Source organism: Lutra lutra, chromosome 17 (assembly GCF_902655055.1).
Source record: "Lutra lutra chromosome 17, mLutLut1.2, whole genome shotgun sequence".
In the NCBI taxonomy this organism is placed as follows: Eukaryota; Metazoa; Chordata; class Mammalia; order Carnivora; family Mustelidae; genus Lutra; species Lutra lutra.
In genome coordinates, this window is record NC_062294.1 from 18,062,791 (window position 1) to 18,079,147 (window position 16,357).

Here is a 16,357-nt window from a genome sequence, read left to right on the forward strand (position 1 = left end):
TCTCAGGGTCCTGGGATCAAGTCCCGCATCGGGTTCTCTGCTCAGCGGAGATCCTGCTTCCCTCTCTCTCTCTCTGCCTGCCTCTCCATCTACTTGTGATCTCTCTCTGTCAAAAAAATAAATAAAATCTTTAAAAATAAATAAATAAATAAATAAATATCTTTAAAAAGGAAACTGAATGATACTGTTAAGCAAATCATATAATTTCGGGACTATAATATCTTCATGTGTAATTTATAACAAAATAAATTGAATATAGTATAGTTGCCTAACACTAGAGAAATGAAAAGCTGGTTCAGGTAGTCCATGAAATACATAACCCTTAAAAACTGTGGTTAACAGACAAACCATAAGTGACTCTTAATCTCACAAAACAAACTGAGGGTTGTTGGGGGGAGGGGGGTTGGGGGGATGGGGTTATGGACATTGGGGAGAGTATGTGCTATGGTGAGTGCTATGAAGTGTGTAAACCTGGCGATTCACAGACCTGTACCCCTGGAGATAAAAATATATGTTTATAAAAAATAAAAAACTGTGGTTAACATGAAAAATGCTTATTTCAAAATAGGTACATGAGAAAAATCAGGATACAAAGTTATGAATACAGTTTGATCACAAGTATACTAAATATAAAAACTTTTAAAAAGAACATGAGAGAGCGCCTGGATGGCTCAGTTGTTGGGCATCTGCCTTTGGCTCAGGTCGTGGTCCCGGAGGTCCTAGGATCGAGCCCCGCATTGGGCTCCCTGCTTGGCAGGAGACCTGCTTCTCCCTCTCCCACTCCCCCCATTTGTGTTCCCTCTCTCACTGTCTCTGTCAAATGAATAAATAAATAAATCTTTTTAAAAATGAGAAAAACAGTAATTTTCTGTAATGAGTGTGTGTGTGTGTGTGTGTGTTTATGATTTATTTTTATTTATTTGAGATGGGGAAAGAGGGACCAGGGGAAGAGGGGGCAGAGGGAGAGGGAGAAGAGAATCTCAAGCAGACTCCCCATTGAGCGTGGAGCCCTACGCAGGGCTCGATCTCAGGACCCTGAGATCATGACCTGAGCCAAAAAGAAGAGTAGGACACTAAACTGAGCCACCCAGGTTCCCTATAATGAGTGTATATATCTACACACTCATTATATATATATATATATATATACATACATATATATATATATATATATATATAATTTTTAAAAAGATTTTATTTATTTATTTGACAGAGAGAGACACAGTGAGAGAGGGAACACAAACAGGGGGAGAGGGAGAAGCAGGCTTCCCACTGAGCAGGGAGCCCAATGCAGGGCTCAATCCCAGGACCCCGGAATCATGACCTGAGCCGAAGGCAGCCGCTTAACAACTGAGCCACCCAGGTGCCCCAATGAGTATATATTTTAAAAAACAAACCTTCCGGGATGCCTGGGTGGCTCAGTTGGTTAAGCAGCTGCCTTCGGCTCAGGTCATGATCCTAGCGTCCTGGGATCGAGTCCCACATCGGGCTCCTTGCTCGGCGGGGAGCCTGCTTCTCCCTCTGCCTCTGCCTGCCATTCTGTCTGCCTGTGCTTGCTCTCTCTCCCTCTCTCTCTGACAAATAAATAAAATCTAAAAAAAAAAAAAAAAAAAAAAAAAAAAAGATTAAAAAACAAACAAACAAACAAACCTTCCTAAGAGTTTCTTGCTGGTGTAAAAGATGATTCGGAACCATTTCTCTTCGCAGGCCCTCACCCCTTCTCACGCTGTGACTATATTAAAGTGCTGAGGGAGGGGGCTGACAGAAGACAACACTGTTGTTTCTTTCCTATCCCAGGTGTCGGAACCAGTCAGTAATGTGGTTACCTAGATAATGAATTTACACGTGTGTAATCGAAGGGTACACTGTACACAGCATATGTGGCTTTTGAAGACTTATTTTTTTATTAAGATTTTTTATTTTTAAGTAATCTCTACACCCAACATGGGGCTCAAACTTAAAAGCCTGAGATTAAGTTGCATGTTCTTCCATCTGAGCCAGCCAAGTACCTCTAAGACTTGGTTTCTTTGTTTGTTTGTTTGTTTGCTTTTGGGGGGGGTGTTTTTTGGGGTTTTTAAATTTTTTTTGGTGCTTGTTGACAGATAATCTTGACCCTTAGCGTATCTTTGGTGTGTTTTGATGGATGTTTTTGTAGCACAGGGTTCTAAAGCATATTAGAGAATGTTCCATGTGGTTAATGTTTTCTGCAGCCTTATGGTGGTTCCTGCTAGGAAATGGTTATCATCTCTGGGGGGCCTCTCTGGGAGTGGCTCTGGGAGCATGTGAGATAGAATGTTTGTCTTGTCAGGCATCCTCTGATTGTCAGGGAGAAGGGGAGTGGTAGAGACATCAGTCATATTTCCTGTTACTTTTCATATTTCCTGTTACTTTTCAGGCTTTTGCATTGATATTCCTGTGCAAGTGGCTTCTATTTTGGAGCAGTGGAGAAAATGAACATAGTATTCCTTTATCTGATGTTATTTTCAAAATTAAATCATTGTGTTTATTTTTTTTTTAAGATTTTTATTTATTTATTTGAGAGAGAGACAGTGAGAGAGAGCATGAGAGGGGAGAAAGTCAGAGGGAGAAGCAGACTCTCCAAGGAGCAGGGAGCCCGATGCGGGACTCGATCCCAGGACTCTGGGATCATGACCTGAGCTGAAGGCAGTTGCTTAACCAACTGAGCCACCCAGGCACCCAAATCATTGTGTTTAAATGGCCATTTTTATTCCTCCAGGCGGGGACTTGCTTCTGGTCTTGGTGGTTTTTAAAAATGTTCGTTGTTTCTCTTTTCCTTTGTTTCTCTTTCTTTTATAGCCCTGATATACTGATTGTTATTCAAAAAACATTTAAATGTCTAAGTAATTTCCAAAGTGTTCTGGGTATGTTACCAAAATACCTCGAAGTGTGAAATTTTTGAGACCTATTATCTCCTTAACACTGTATAAAACCCAGTCCTGGTCCCAAAAGAGCTTAGAGTCTCAGTGGAGGACAAGACATTGTGTATCATTTAAACAATAATCAGAAAATCCTAAAACATAAAACGAATGGCTGTTTCAGGAATGCATGTCTCATATACATTTTATTTATAACCAGCCTCCTTCATTATACATTAACCACTCCCCCATCCCCAAAAATAAAAGAAGAAAGAGGATAGTGTGGCAAAGACCTGAGATGAGATTATTTTAGATCTACATTGAGCAGCTAGAAGATCGTTAAATGAAATCACAGCTGAATGTGGTCATGGCCTAGCTGGTAAGTAGTTTGCTGCATATGCGAAGGAGATGCTTGTGAAGGGCATTGGGCATTTCCAGTCACCAATAACTACTTAATACTTAATCTTTTTGGTGACCAGAGGCCATGGAGCACAGAGTAGAGAATGTCAGTCAGAGCTGTTGTGTTGTTGTGCTCCAGGGTGCCCTATGAATGTCCTATGTCCAAGGGGTGCCTGGCTGGCTCAGTTGGTAGAGCATATGATTCCTGATCTCAGTGAGTTCAAGCCCCATGTTGGGTATGGAGATTACTCAAAAGTAAAATCTTTTAAAAGGTGGGGGGTGTCCTATACCTGAAATCCAGAAGGAAAGCAGATGGGTGACCCTCTAGACTGTCTCTTTCTGCTACAGAAATACCAGTTTTCTCAGAAGAGGAGTATTTTTATCCAAGTAGAAGATTGAAAACTTCGGTAAATTAGGTGTGCACGCTGAAAAACATTTATCATCATTAAAAACTCGCTCTCTTCTTTCTTGGGCACTAGATCAAAACGGAAGTATGTAATACTCTTCCCTCTAGGGTTGACTGTTTCACATGCATCATGGCCAAATGTGCTTTACCTCAGTGGTTTAAAAGTAAAGGCAGAGTCTTTGTTCACGTGCCTGCCACAGTGAAAGATCTCTGACCACTCAGTGTGTTCCTGTGTCAAATCAGTCCTTGGTATTCAGCTGTGGGTGTAGGAGGAAATGGAAACTAAACTCCAGGGACCTCGGCTGTCTGGATCACTGCTCTGTGCCCACCTCCTGGCACAATGTCTGACTCATTGTGGCACTTCTAAATATTAGGGAGCAAATGAGAAGAGGACTCTGGTGACTGAATACTGTGCCATTAAAAGGGGTGGGAGTGACAGAATGAGGTTCATGTTTGAGAGGAAAGACAGTTCAGGATGGGAGTAGCTGGTAGGTCACTCATTGAGGATTTCTAGTAGTTACAGATACATTTAGTAGAGCTACAGCTGGAACAAGTTGTTGAGGCTGGAAATTGGAAGTTAGGAATGTTTGCATGAAGGTTGTAGTGAAATCGAAGGATTATTTAACATTGCTCTGGTAGAGAGTACAGCTGAGGATGGAATTTTCAGAGGGATGTCAAGGTGGAACTCATTGTTAAAGCAGTCTTAGGGGAAAAAAAATTGTTATTGCCGGATTTTCAAAAGCAATAAAGAATTAATATAGTGGGTAAGTAAGTACTTTTTCCTACTGTAATCATCAGCTGAAACTAACTTTTAGACCTAAAGGCAGTCTAGATACTCCTGTGGGTGTTAAATTTTTCCTTTATGACCCAATTTAGTACAACCCTTTTGTACTTTGGGTACTTTTGCCTCATTGGACAGGTCGTTAGGTCTTTCATTAGTGCCCTCCAGTGCGGACACTGCCCCACCCCCGCTGTCCCCTTTCCTCTCCTGCCCAGGCTCTGATGGTGGGGGGTGTGGTTGTCTTTACTCTTTGGGTCTGACTCTTCTCTTCTGACATTGACAGCCTGTCTGCCACACTGGCTCAATTCCAGATGTCGGGGTGCCAAAAGGCAGGCTGGGGGACAATTAGATGTATCATCCTAATTAATTCTTGATACCTGGCTGATGTTTCAGGCCACATAGAAGCCATTCCTGCCTATTTCCGCAACAGGCCCTGAGTTTTGTGAAACAACAATTAAACTTAAAATTGGCCTTCACGGTTTTATCTCTTTTATCATGCCCAAGAATTATGGTCTCGTGTCATAGATCCCTTTGCACCTGGGTTTTCAGTCACAGGGCCCTTCTCCTAGGGTAATGGTCCACAGTATCAGTTCTGGGGCATCTTTCAAAGTAGCTTGTAATTGAGTGCCTGGACCTGCTCCGTTGGTAGAGCGTGTGACTGTTGACCTTGGGGTCGTGAGTTCAAGCCCCATGTTGGCCATAGAGGTTACTTCAAAGAAAAAAAAAAAAAAAGAGCAAAGTAGCTTATACTCTTAAGATTTTTAAATATTTTGAGTAACTTTTGAAATATTTATTTTAGGGCACCTGGGTGGTTTGGTTGGTTGGGCGACTGTCTTCGGCTCAGGTCCTGATTCTGGAGTCCCGGGGTCAAGTCCCGCATTGGGCTCCCACCTCCACGGGGACTTTACTTCTCCTTCTGACCTTCTCCCCTTTCATGCTCTCTCTCACTGTCTCTCTCTCAAATAAATAAATAAAATCTTAAAAAAAAAGAAATATTTATTTTATTTTATTTTTTTTATTTTTTTTAAAGATTTTATTTATTTATTTGACAGAGAGAGATCACAAGCAGGCAGAGAGGCAGGTAGAGAGAGAGAGGAGGAAGCAGGCTCCCTGCTGAGCAGAGAGCCCGATGCGGGGCTCGATCCCAGGACCCTGAGATCATGACCTGAGCCGAAGGCAGCGGCTTAACCCACTGAGCCACCCAGGCGCCCCAGAAATATTTATTTTAAATTAGAAACACAAATAAGGAATTAGGCAGGAAAAGTTGTTGCCTTCTTGTCAGTTCACCACCTAGATAGGCTTTAACCTGACTTCCTGATTCATTCATTCTCGAACTTACTCATTCCTAGGTTCATTCTTCAGTCATTATTGAGCACCTACTTCGTGTCAGCCACTGTGTTTTGTGCTAGTGACAGCATTGTATAACAGATAGGCGAGATCGTGCTATCATGACAGATACTACATAGGTGATCCCAGTGAAGTGTGATGGGCACTTTGAAAACCAAAGAAAGTCCAGGCTGCTGTGAACTGTAAGCTGAATCGCTTAACCCAGCCTAGGCATGGGCCTCTAAAGAAGTGGTGTTTGAGGCGAGACCTTAAAGAGTTAGCCTGAGTAAGTTAGAAAAGATTGTTTCAAGCACAGCAGACAGCTTGGACCAAAATCTCAGACCAAGACTGAAGGAGTTAGATATGGTAGCTGCTAGCATGTTAAATCCAGTGTAAGGGGAAGGTGATCAGGTAGAGAGTTGGAGAAGGGGCCCACTCATGCTGGGAGATGCTTTGTGAACCTCATCAAAGAATTTGGGCTTTATCCTAGGGGCACTTAAAGTCTAGGGAAGGAAATGGTCAGGACCAGGAGAAACATTAGGTTTGTGTTCAGAAACCAGAGCAGTGGGTGAATTTCAGGGACATTGAGTCCAGTTGGTGAAGTGTAGTGATGGACTGGCTGTGGGGGTGGGCAGGCTTCACTGCAGGCAGAGTGGTTCCTTAGGAACTGTCACCTGTTTGAGTCTCCTCTCACTTGCCTTCCCTTCACAGTTGTCTACTGGTATTTGAGCATAATCTCTTTGTGCTGGGTCATTGTGGTCACAAGGCCCTTTACATACAGTATACATCTCTGTTGGAGGAAACTTGACTGCAAGGGGATGGAGCTGACTAGTAAGCATGAGTCCATGTTATGTGGAGGAGGGATGTTAGTTGGAGGGACAGTTCAGGTGGGTGTGCCCTCTTAGCAGGTCAAGTTGTAGTTTAAGACTGAGTAGCTTCTCATTTTCCTAATCCCAAGTGACAGGCAAAGCTATTCTGTTATCATATGCTTGTTTTCTTTTCTGAACCGTTTAATAATATTTTACTCCAAACTACTTAGATTAGTGACATAAGTAATCTGTATTATATTGGTGAACATATCACAAGACACCACTGAATTGTATACAGTTTTGATGAGTTCAGCATATATATCTTGGTTTATTAACTAACCATGCAGGAACAAGATCTGAAAATTTTTAGCAATATTTATTGAGCACCCACTATATATCAGGCCTTGTTATAAGCACTGGGGATACAACAATGAATAAAACAGACAAAAAATTCCCTGTCTGAAAGAAGTACATTCTAGCAAGAGTGGTTGGGAGAGACAAACAGGAAATAACTTGTTTCTCATACAGTAACATTTAAGTACAGGCCTAAAGAAAGTGAGAGACAGAGTAAGCCAATTGGATATCTGTACAGAAAAGGGAACTGGAAGTACAAAGGCCCTGAGGTTGGAGAATACCTGGCATGTCTGAGATGCATTCAGTACTGAACCATGTGGCTGGAGCAGAGTGAGCGAGGGGAAGAAAAATAGAACGTAGGGTAAGAAAGATAAAAGAAGAAGGGGATGAGGACAGATTGTGTGGGACCTTGTAGGTCAGTGGAAGGACTTTGGCTCTTATTCCAAGAGAGATGGGAAGCCTGTGGAGAGCTTGGGCAGAGGAGTGACTTGCTCTGACTTACATTTTAATTGAGTCACTCTCCGTGCTATGTTGAGAATAGATTGGGTTACAGTGTGGGGTAGAGGGACAGGGTAGAATCTGAGAGGCCAGTTAAGCTTTTGCAATAGTGTAGGCAAGAGAGGTGGTTGTGACTTAAACTGAGGTGGTAGCAACCAGGAGTCGTGGTAGGTGCTTGGATTCAGGATATATTTTAAAGGTAGAGAGCCAGCAAGATTTGTTAATGGATCAAAAGTGAGAGGAAAAATAAGAATCAAGGATTACTCCAAGATTTTAAGTTGCGCTGTTGGAAATTTTGTTTTACCAGTTTCTGAGATGAAGCCATTGTGGGAAGAGCAAGTTTGGTGGGGGATGGGAGGATTCCAGAAGCTTAATTCTGGACATTTTAAGTTTGGGATGCCCATTAACATAAACATCTGGGGCACCTGGGTGGCTCAGTCGGTTAAGGATCTGACTCTTGATGTCAGCTCAGGTCTTGATCTCAAGGTCATGGATTCAAGCCCTGCGTTTGGGTTTGGAGCCTACTTAAAAAAAAAAAATCCAAGTAGAAGTATCTGATAGACAGTTGCTTATACAAGTCTGAAGCTTAAGAAAGAGGACTTGCTAAAACCTTTGGGAATCCTCAGAAAATAGACAGTATATATATTTAAGCCATGAGACTGACTAGGATCATCATGGTTACCACAGTCATTATCAGGAGACGCTAGCAGAGTGGATTGAGAAGTAGCCAGAGAGAATAGCAGGAGAAATTTGTGTTTTGGAAGTTAAAGAGTGTTTCAAAGAGACTCGAACATGCTGTATCAGATGCTGCTGCTGTCAGCATCAAAGTGTAAGGATGAAAATTGGCCCTTGGATGTTGCAACATTTTAATAGTATTTGACAAATACTATTTGTATTTATGACCCGTACTGTTGGGTTGTTGGCCATGATGCCTTGAATACATAGCATAAGATAGTTGCACAATTGCAGTTTGAGGTTTTGAATGTTTTACACTTCTACTTCCTTTGGACCTGTTCAATTTTATTTTTTACCTTTTGGTATACAGTTTTGTTTTTTGTTTTTTTTTTTTTTTAAGATCTTTTATTTATTGGGGCACCTGGGTGACTCAGTGGGTTAAGCCTCTGCCTTTGGCTCAGGTCATGATCTCAGGGTCCTGGGATTGAACCCCGCATCAGGCTCTCTGCTCAGCAGGTAGCCTGCTTTCCCCTCTCTCTCTGCCTGCCTCTCTGCCTAGTTGTGATATCTCTCTCTCTCTCTCTCTCTTTCAAATAAATAAATAAATAATCTTAAAAAAAAAAAGATTATTTATTTATTTATGACAGAGAGAGATAGCAAGAGAGGGAACATAAGTCATGGGGGAACTGGAGAGGGAGAAGCAGGCTCCCTGGGATCGTGACCAGAGCCAGAGGCAGACACTTAACACTGAGCTACCCAGGCACCCCTGCTTTTTTGATGTAAGCTCTGTGCCTGTCTTGGGGCTTGAATTCAAGACCCGAGGTCAAGAGTCACATGCTCTACTGCCTGAGCCAGCCAGGTACCCCTGGACCCATTTTATACTGAAGAAATATTGTTAGGTAAGGAGTGTCTGCCAATTACCACTTGGCTTTTAGGGGCACCTGGGTGGCTCAGTTGGTTAGGTGTCTGCTTTCAGCTCAGGGTCGTGATCCTGAGTTGTGGGATCAAGCCCCACCTCACAGGGAGCCTGCTTCTCCCTCTCCCTCTGCTAAAAATTTTTTTAAAAATTAGGTTGAGGGCCCTGGACTCCCTCTGGCCACAGTGCTTAAAAAAAAAAAAAAAAAGTGTGTGTGTGTGTGTGTGTGTGTGTGTGTGTGTGTGTGTTTATTTATTTATCTTTAGAGAGGGCTAGAGAGCATGCGATTGGCAGGAGGGGCGGAGGGAGAAAGAGAATCTCAAGCAGACTCTGTGAGAGCATGGAACCCTATGTGGGGCTCGATCTCACCACCCTGATATCATGACACAAGCCAGAATTGAGAGTTGGACACTTAACCCACTGAGCCACCCACGTGCCCCTTAGCATATTTTATATGAAGATACAATTACTGGAAAAATTCATCCGCAGAAAAATCTAGCCTCTTGATACTGGCCCTTTGGAATGTCTCAAGGGTCAGAGGTCTGTGGCAGTCTGTAGAGTTGTCTTAGAGGAGGGAGGGATGCCCTAAGGATGCACAGCTTGGGGCGGCTGCTTGTGCTGGGGGACTCCAGGTGTGGAGCTGGTTCTGGGGAGTGGTGGGGGTGGGCACTGAGTGAAGGCTTCTAACTCTTGTGGTGTGCCAAGTCTTGTTGCCCAACTTATACAGCTATAACCACAAACTGTTACACATCATTTCTTACTTAGAGCCATTATTAACATTACTTGCCTAAAGAAATACAGAATTCCTTTTGAGCCTTCCCTTCCCTATGGTGAGTTGTTCATGAGTGGAGAGGACTTATTTACCTAACACCTGCAGCTCTGCAGTTTTCCCAGTTTGACATTGGTTAGTGGAAAGTGCCATCTTCGGGGAGACTGGGTGGCTCAGTTGTTAAGTTGTCTGCCTCTGGCTCAGGTCATGGTATCAAGCCCCGCATCGGGCTCCCCGCTTGGCCGGGAAGCCTGCTTCTCCGAACTCTGCCACTCCCCCTGCTTGTATTCCCTCCTCGCTGGGTCTCTGTCAAGTAAATAAGTAAAATATTTTAAAAGGGGGGGGGGGCAAGGAAAGGGCTCTCTTCAGAAACCCTTAGGAAATGCTCAGACTGACTAGATCATTGACCTTAGCTTGAAGTTAATTCCTCAGAAAACTTATGCTCTTGGCTGCAGACATTGTCTCTATACTGTTGACATCTCCAAAAGTTGACAAGGTTTTTATGTTGTTCTTGAGGAAAGGGACTTTTAATTCACATAAGTCCATTTTGTTTGATTACGAGCCTGAGTCTTAAAGATGTGAAAAGCTTGTTCTATGTTTTTTTTTAAGAGTTTTTATTTAGGGGCGCCTGGGTGGCTCAGTGGGTTGGGCCGCTGCCTTCGGCTCAGGTCACGATCCCAGGTCCTGGGTTCGAGCCCCGCATCGGGCTTTCTGCTCAGCGGGGAGCCTGCTTCCTCCTCTCTCTCTGCCTGCCTCTCTGCTTACCTGTGATTTCTCTCTGTCAAATAAATAAATAAAATCTTTAAAAAAAAAAAAGAGTTTTTATTTATTTATTTGACAGACAGAGATCACAAGTAGGTAGAGAGGCAGGCAGAGGGCGGGAGGAGGCAGGCTCCCTGCTGAGCAGAGAGCCAGATGTGGGGCTCGATCCCAGGACCCTGAGATCATGACCTGACCTGAAGGCAGAGGCTTGACCCACTGAGCCACCCAGGCGCCCCTTGGTCTGTGTTCTTAAACACAACAACTTATGGTGGTTAAAAATGGAAGTATAATTTACTTACTATTAATGTACAGATCTGAAGTGTTCAGTTTGCTTAGTTGTTACAGTTGTGTCACCATGTAAGCACAAGGTAACACAGAATGCGGAATGTTTCCATCACTCTAGAATGTTTCCTTGTGCCTCTTTCCAGTCAGTCCTGTACCCCCACCACCACTTCAGTCACCACCACTAACACCTTCTGACTACTATCACTATAAATAATGTTTGCCTTTTCCTATACTTCAGATGAACGGAATCCTATAGTATGGTGGGATTCTTGGTATGTATGTATGCCTGGCATCTTTCACTCAACATGTTTTTTTTTTTAATATTTTATTTTTTTGAGAGAGAGAGCGCGCGCTCATGAGAAGGGGGAGGGTCAGTGAGAGAAGCAGACTCTCTGCCTAGCAGGAGCCTGATGTGGGACTCAATCCCCGGACTCCAGGATCATGACCTGAGCGGAAGGCAGTTGCTTAACCAACTGAGCCACCCAGGTGCCCCTTACTCAGCATATTTTTAAGATTCATAGATGTTGTTGCGTGTATTCATAGTTCATTCATTTTTATTGCTTTACTCTGTTTCATTGAATGACTATACCATAACTTGTTTATCTGTTCACCTATTGATAAACGTTTGGGTTTGTTTCCAGTTTGGGACTATGATGAATAAGGCTGCTGTGAACATTTTATATTCATTTTTATGGACATATGTTTTTGTTTTCTTGGATAAATATCAACAAGTAGAGTTGCTGTGTCACGGGTTAATATATGTTTGACTTGATATGAAACTGACAGTTTTCCAAAGTGATTGATTGTACTGTCTTACACCTCCACCTACAATGTATGACAGTTCCCTTTGTTCCATATCCTCTCCAGACTTTGATGTTATCACTCTTTTGTTTTATTTTTGCCGTTAGTGTGTTATCTCAGTGTGGCTTTGATGTGCGTGTCCCTAATGACTAATGACATGGAATGCCTTTTCATGTGCTTGTTACCCATGCCTATATCTTTGGTATTGAGACTATTTAAGTCTTTTAACATTTTTATATTATTATTATTTTTTAAAGATTTTATTTATTGGGGCACCTGGATGGCTCAGTTGGCTGAGCATCTGCCCTCGGCTTGGGTCATGTTCCCAGCATCCTGGGATTGAGCCCCACATGGGGCTCCCCGTTGAGTGGGGAGTCTGCTTCTCCCTCTCCATCTCTCCTCCACCTGTTTGTGGTCACTTTCTCAAAATAAATAAAATTAAAATCTTAAAAAAAAACCAAAAGATTCTATTTATTTTTTTGACAGAGTGTGCACACTAGAGAGCTCACAGACAGGGGAATGGCAGGGAGAGGGAGAAGCAGGTTCCCTGCTGAGCAAGGAGCCTGGGATCATGACATGAGCTGAAGGCAGACGCCCCACTGACTGAGCCACCCAGGTGCCCCAGTCTTAACATATTTAAAAGTTTGGGTTGTTCATTTTTTATTGTTGTTTTGTAGGAGTCCTTCTGCATACAAGTTCTTTTTTACATACAGTATATATTTGACAAGTATTTTTTCCTAGTCTCTGGCTTACCTGTTCATTTTGTCTAATGGTGTCTTTGAATGAACAGAATTTTTTTTTCAGTTTGAAATACAACTTATTGGTGGATTATGCTTTTTATATCCTGTTCAAGAAATCCATACCTGACTCTTGGTCTTAAAGATATGTTCTGAAGGGCACCTGGGTGGCTCAGTGGTTTAAAGCCTCTGCCTTCAGCTCAGTCATGATCCCAAGGTCTTGGGATCGAGCCCCACATCAGGCTCTCTGCTCAGCGGGGAGCCTGCTTCCTCCTCTCTCTCTGCCTACTTGTGATCCCTGTCAAATAAATAAATGATTTAAAAATATATATATATATATGTTCTGATATGTTTTTCTAGAAACTTTGTAAACACCCATTTCTTTAGGAGTTTCCTTTCCCCCATTGAACTAATGATTTAATACTTTAGCTGAGGGGTGCTTGAATGGCTTAGTTGGCTAAGTGTCTGCCTTCAGCTCAGGTCATGCTCCCAGAGTCCTGGGATGGAGCCCCACATCAGGCTCTCTGCTCCCTCTGCTTCTCTCTCCCTGTCTGCCTTTCCCCCTGCTTATGTGCTCTCTTTCTCTTTCTGTCAAATAAGTAAAGTCTTTAAAAACAAACAACCAGGGCGCCTGGGTGGCTCAGTGGGTTAAGCCGCTGCCTTCGGCTCAGGTCATGATCTCAGGGTCCTGGGATCGAGTCCCGCATCGGGCTCTCTGCTCAGCAGGGAGCCTGCTTCCCTTCCTCTCTCTCTGCCTGCCTCTCTGCCTACTTGTGATCTCTCTCTGTCAAATAAATAAATAAAATCTTTAAAAAAATAAAAAACAAACAAACAAACAAAAAAAAAACTTCAGCTGAAAATTATTTGACTGCATTTGTGTGACTTGCAGGGTAGAGATAGTATTACAAGGCAGTAACTTTGTCTATAGAAATCCCTAATGGCTCTTTTTGAAACCTGGCGCTGAAAAATAGAAAGCATAATTTGTAATTTAAAAAAGAATAGTTACAGGGCAAACTATTATAGATACATTTTTAAATAGCTTGGCTGGAACCACCCACACTCTATCCATCTGCAAGCTTCTAAAGAGCTGGATGCTTTTAATAGGATCAGGGAGACACAATCTCAGAACAAGTAATGACACTTGAAAAAACCTGCAGTTAATTAAAAAAAAATTTTTTTTTTTAAGATTTTATTTATTCATTTGACAGACACAGCGAGAGAGGGAGCACAAGCAGGGGGAGTGGGAGAGGGAGAAGGAGGCTCCCCGCTGAGGAGGGAGCCCAATTTGGGGCTCGATCCCAGGACCCAGAGATTATGACCCAAGCCAAAGGGAGACGCTCAACGACTGAGCCACCCAGGCACCCCCGAAAGAATTCTTAAAAATATACCAGGAGGTACTTAGGATAAATAGAGAATAATCTGACAGCGAAAACATTAACTACTCAATACCTCTATTATATTCCTCCTTTTATCAAAGACCTAGCTGTGGGGTTGGGAGAGGAACCTAGCTGGAAAAAGCAGGGTCAGGGAAGGTAGAATACTCAGTTCTCAGAACAGTTTTGTTCTCCTGATCCATCTGAATTATATCACTGTGGACTGAGAAAACTAGCAGGTGACCATGCTATAGCCCCATATACTCTCAGTAAAATCTTGAGGCATTATGAAGCAAAGGGAGATGCCCGAAGATGGGCGACGTGCAATATTTGTCCCAGCTGTCAAAGGTAAGCCTGATAGTGATGATTCCTCAGAGAAGTACTAGAACATTTTATTAAACAAATGGCCTCTGGACACAGGGAAAGACAACCGGTGAACACTAAAAGGTATATGGGTTATAAAGGACATTATCTAACAATTTATTGATGATTCATTGTGCTGGGTGCCTAACCTATGAACAGTTGGCTGCTGGCCTTGAGATTTGGTCAGTTCAGACTCTTTGTATGTGCATTTGGTAACAATATAATATTTTAAGTTAGTATTTTGGCTTGAAGACATAGCGTGCTGATCAAGTTTGTAACTGATAGAAAGTTGGTACAAATAGTGAATAAATATTCAAAAAGATCTCAACTGGTAAATAAGTGCCCAAGTTAAATGACATTTATTAGAGGAAAATTTTAAACTTTGATTCAAAAAAACTAATTTGTACACCCATGTGCATAACAACATCATTCACAGTGGTTAAGATGTGAAGCAACTCAAGTGTCCATGGACAGATGAATGGACAAGCAAACTATGGTGTCTATGTACAATGGAATGTTATTCAGCCTTAATAGGGAAGGAAGTTTTGAGACATGCTACAACATGGGTGACCCTTGAAGACCTGATACTAGGTAAAATAAGCCAGTCACAAAAGTATGGTATTATGTGATTCCAGTTATATAAGATAGTCTACCTAGAGAGTCAGACTCTTAGAGGCAAAGTAGACTGGTGGTTGCTGGGGGTTGAGGGGTATAGGGTGTTGTCTAATGGATCCAGAGTTTGAGTTTTACAAGGTAAAAAGAGTTGGGCAGATGGATGGTGAGGATGGTTGTGCAACAATATGAATGATCTTAGTGCCACTGAAGTGTACATTTAAAAATGGTTAAGATGGTAAATTTTTTTTAAAGATTTTATTTATTTATTTGACAGACAGAGATTACAAGTAAGCAGAGAGGCAGGCAGAGAGAGAGAGAGAAGGAAGCAGGCTCCCCGCTGAGCAGAGAGCCCGATGCGGGGCTCGATCCCAGGACCCTGGGATCATGACCTGAGCCGAAGGCAGAGGCTTTAACCCACTGAGCCACCCAGGCGCCCCAAGATGTTAAATTTTATGTTAATATGTACTTAACCACAATTAGAAATTATAAAAATCTGATGACACAAGTACAGAGTATTTATTAGGCCATGTGAAAGATCCTACTGTGTGTCAGGATGCCATGGCTGTCCAAAGTCTATAATGAAGGCAAACTGCATAATAGGAGTATAGTAACCAGAGGAAGAAGGCCAAGGCAGGGTATGCTCAGGATATGGCATTTAATTCTGGGGGGTCTTAATTCAGGGGATTGTTGATAAACCCGAGAGTGGGCAAACCAGAGCAGCCTTGATCTTGGCTACTCTTCTGATAGAGAGTATGAGGAAGACCTGAGGGAATTATGGAGTTCTGTCTGTAAAGGAGTGTATCAGTAAGCTTTGCTGTATAACAAACAGTTACAACAAACATCACAATTTTGTAGCTTAAAACAAGTATTTCAGGGCGCCTGGGTGGCTCAGCGGGTTGGGCCGCTGCCTTCGGCTCGGGTCATGATCTCAGGGTCCTGGGATCGAGCCCCGCATTGGGCTCTCTGCTCGGCGGAGAGCCTGCTTCCTCCTCTCTCTCCGCCTGCCTCTCTGCCTGCTTGTGATCTCTCTCTGTCAAATAAATAAATAAAAAATCTTAAAAAAAAAAAAAAAAACAAGTATTTCTCATGATTCTTTTCTCCCCAGGTTTATGGGGATGTAATTGACATATAACCCTGTGTAAGTTAAAGGTTTACAATGTACTGGTTTGATTTTCTCATGATTCTTTGGGGAATCTGGGTGGTAGTTCTGGTCTGGGTCTGCTCAGCTGGAACTGGATGGCCTGGGGGTGGTCTCACTCATATAACTGGCAATTGGCTTTGTGTCAGATGGGGCAGTGAGGATGACTTTGGTCACATGTCTCTTGTGATCCAGAAGGATGGCCTAGGCTTATTCACATAGTAATGGCCCAAGAGAACCCAAGAGCAGTAAGAGAGCAAGCCTTCACACACTTGTATTTTTCAAACCTCTTGGTTTTTGCTCTTAATGCCATTGGCCAGAGCGGTAAGTCCAGAGTCATTGTGAGGTGATTCACTATCTGATGGCATGAAAAAAAGGTAGTTATTGTGGCCATTATGCAAACGACCTATGACCACCTAGGAAGTGTAAAGGAAATAGAAAAGTTTCATTAGAAACATCACAGATAGGGGTGCC

At 42.7% G+C, this 16,357-nt stretch overlaps 1 protein-coding gene across 6 annotated transcripts in view; it reads left to right on the top strand.

Annotated features, from left to right (window-relative positions):
- Positions 1 to 16,357, top strand: part of GFOD2 (glucose-fructose oxidoreductase domain containing 2) — a 39,075-nt gene that overhangs the window by 4,818 nt on the left and 17,900 nt on the right. The window contains exon 1 of one of the 6 annotated variants that reach the window (XM_047711982.1): positions 14,703 to 14,721. The exons of the other annotated variants lie outside the window; for them this stretch is intronic. The gene's annotated coding sequence lies outside the window, so the exon portion shown is untranslated. Of the gene's footprint in view, positions 1 to 14,702; positions 14,722 to 16,357 lie in introns of those variants that run through there. 6 annotated transcript variants of the gene reach the window in all.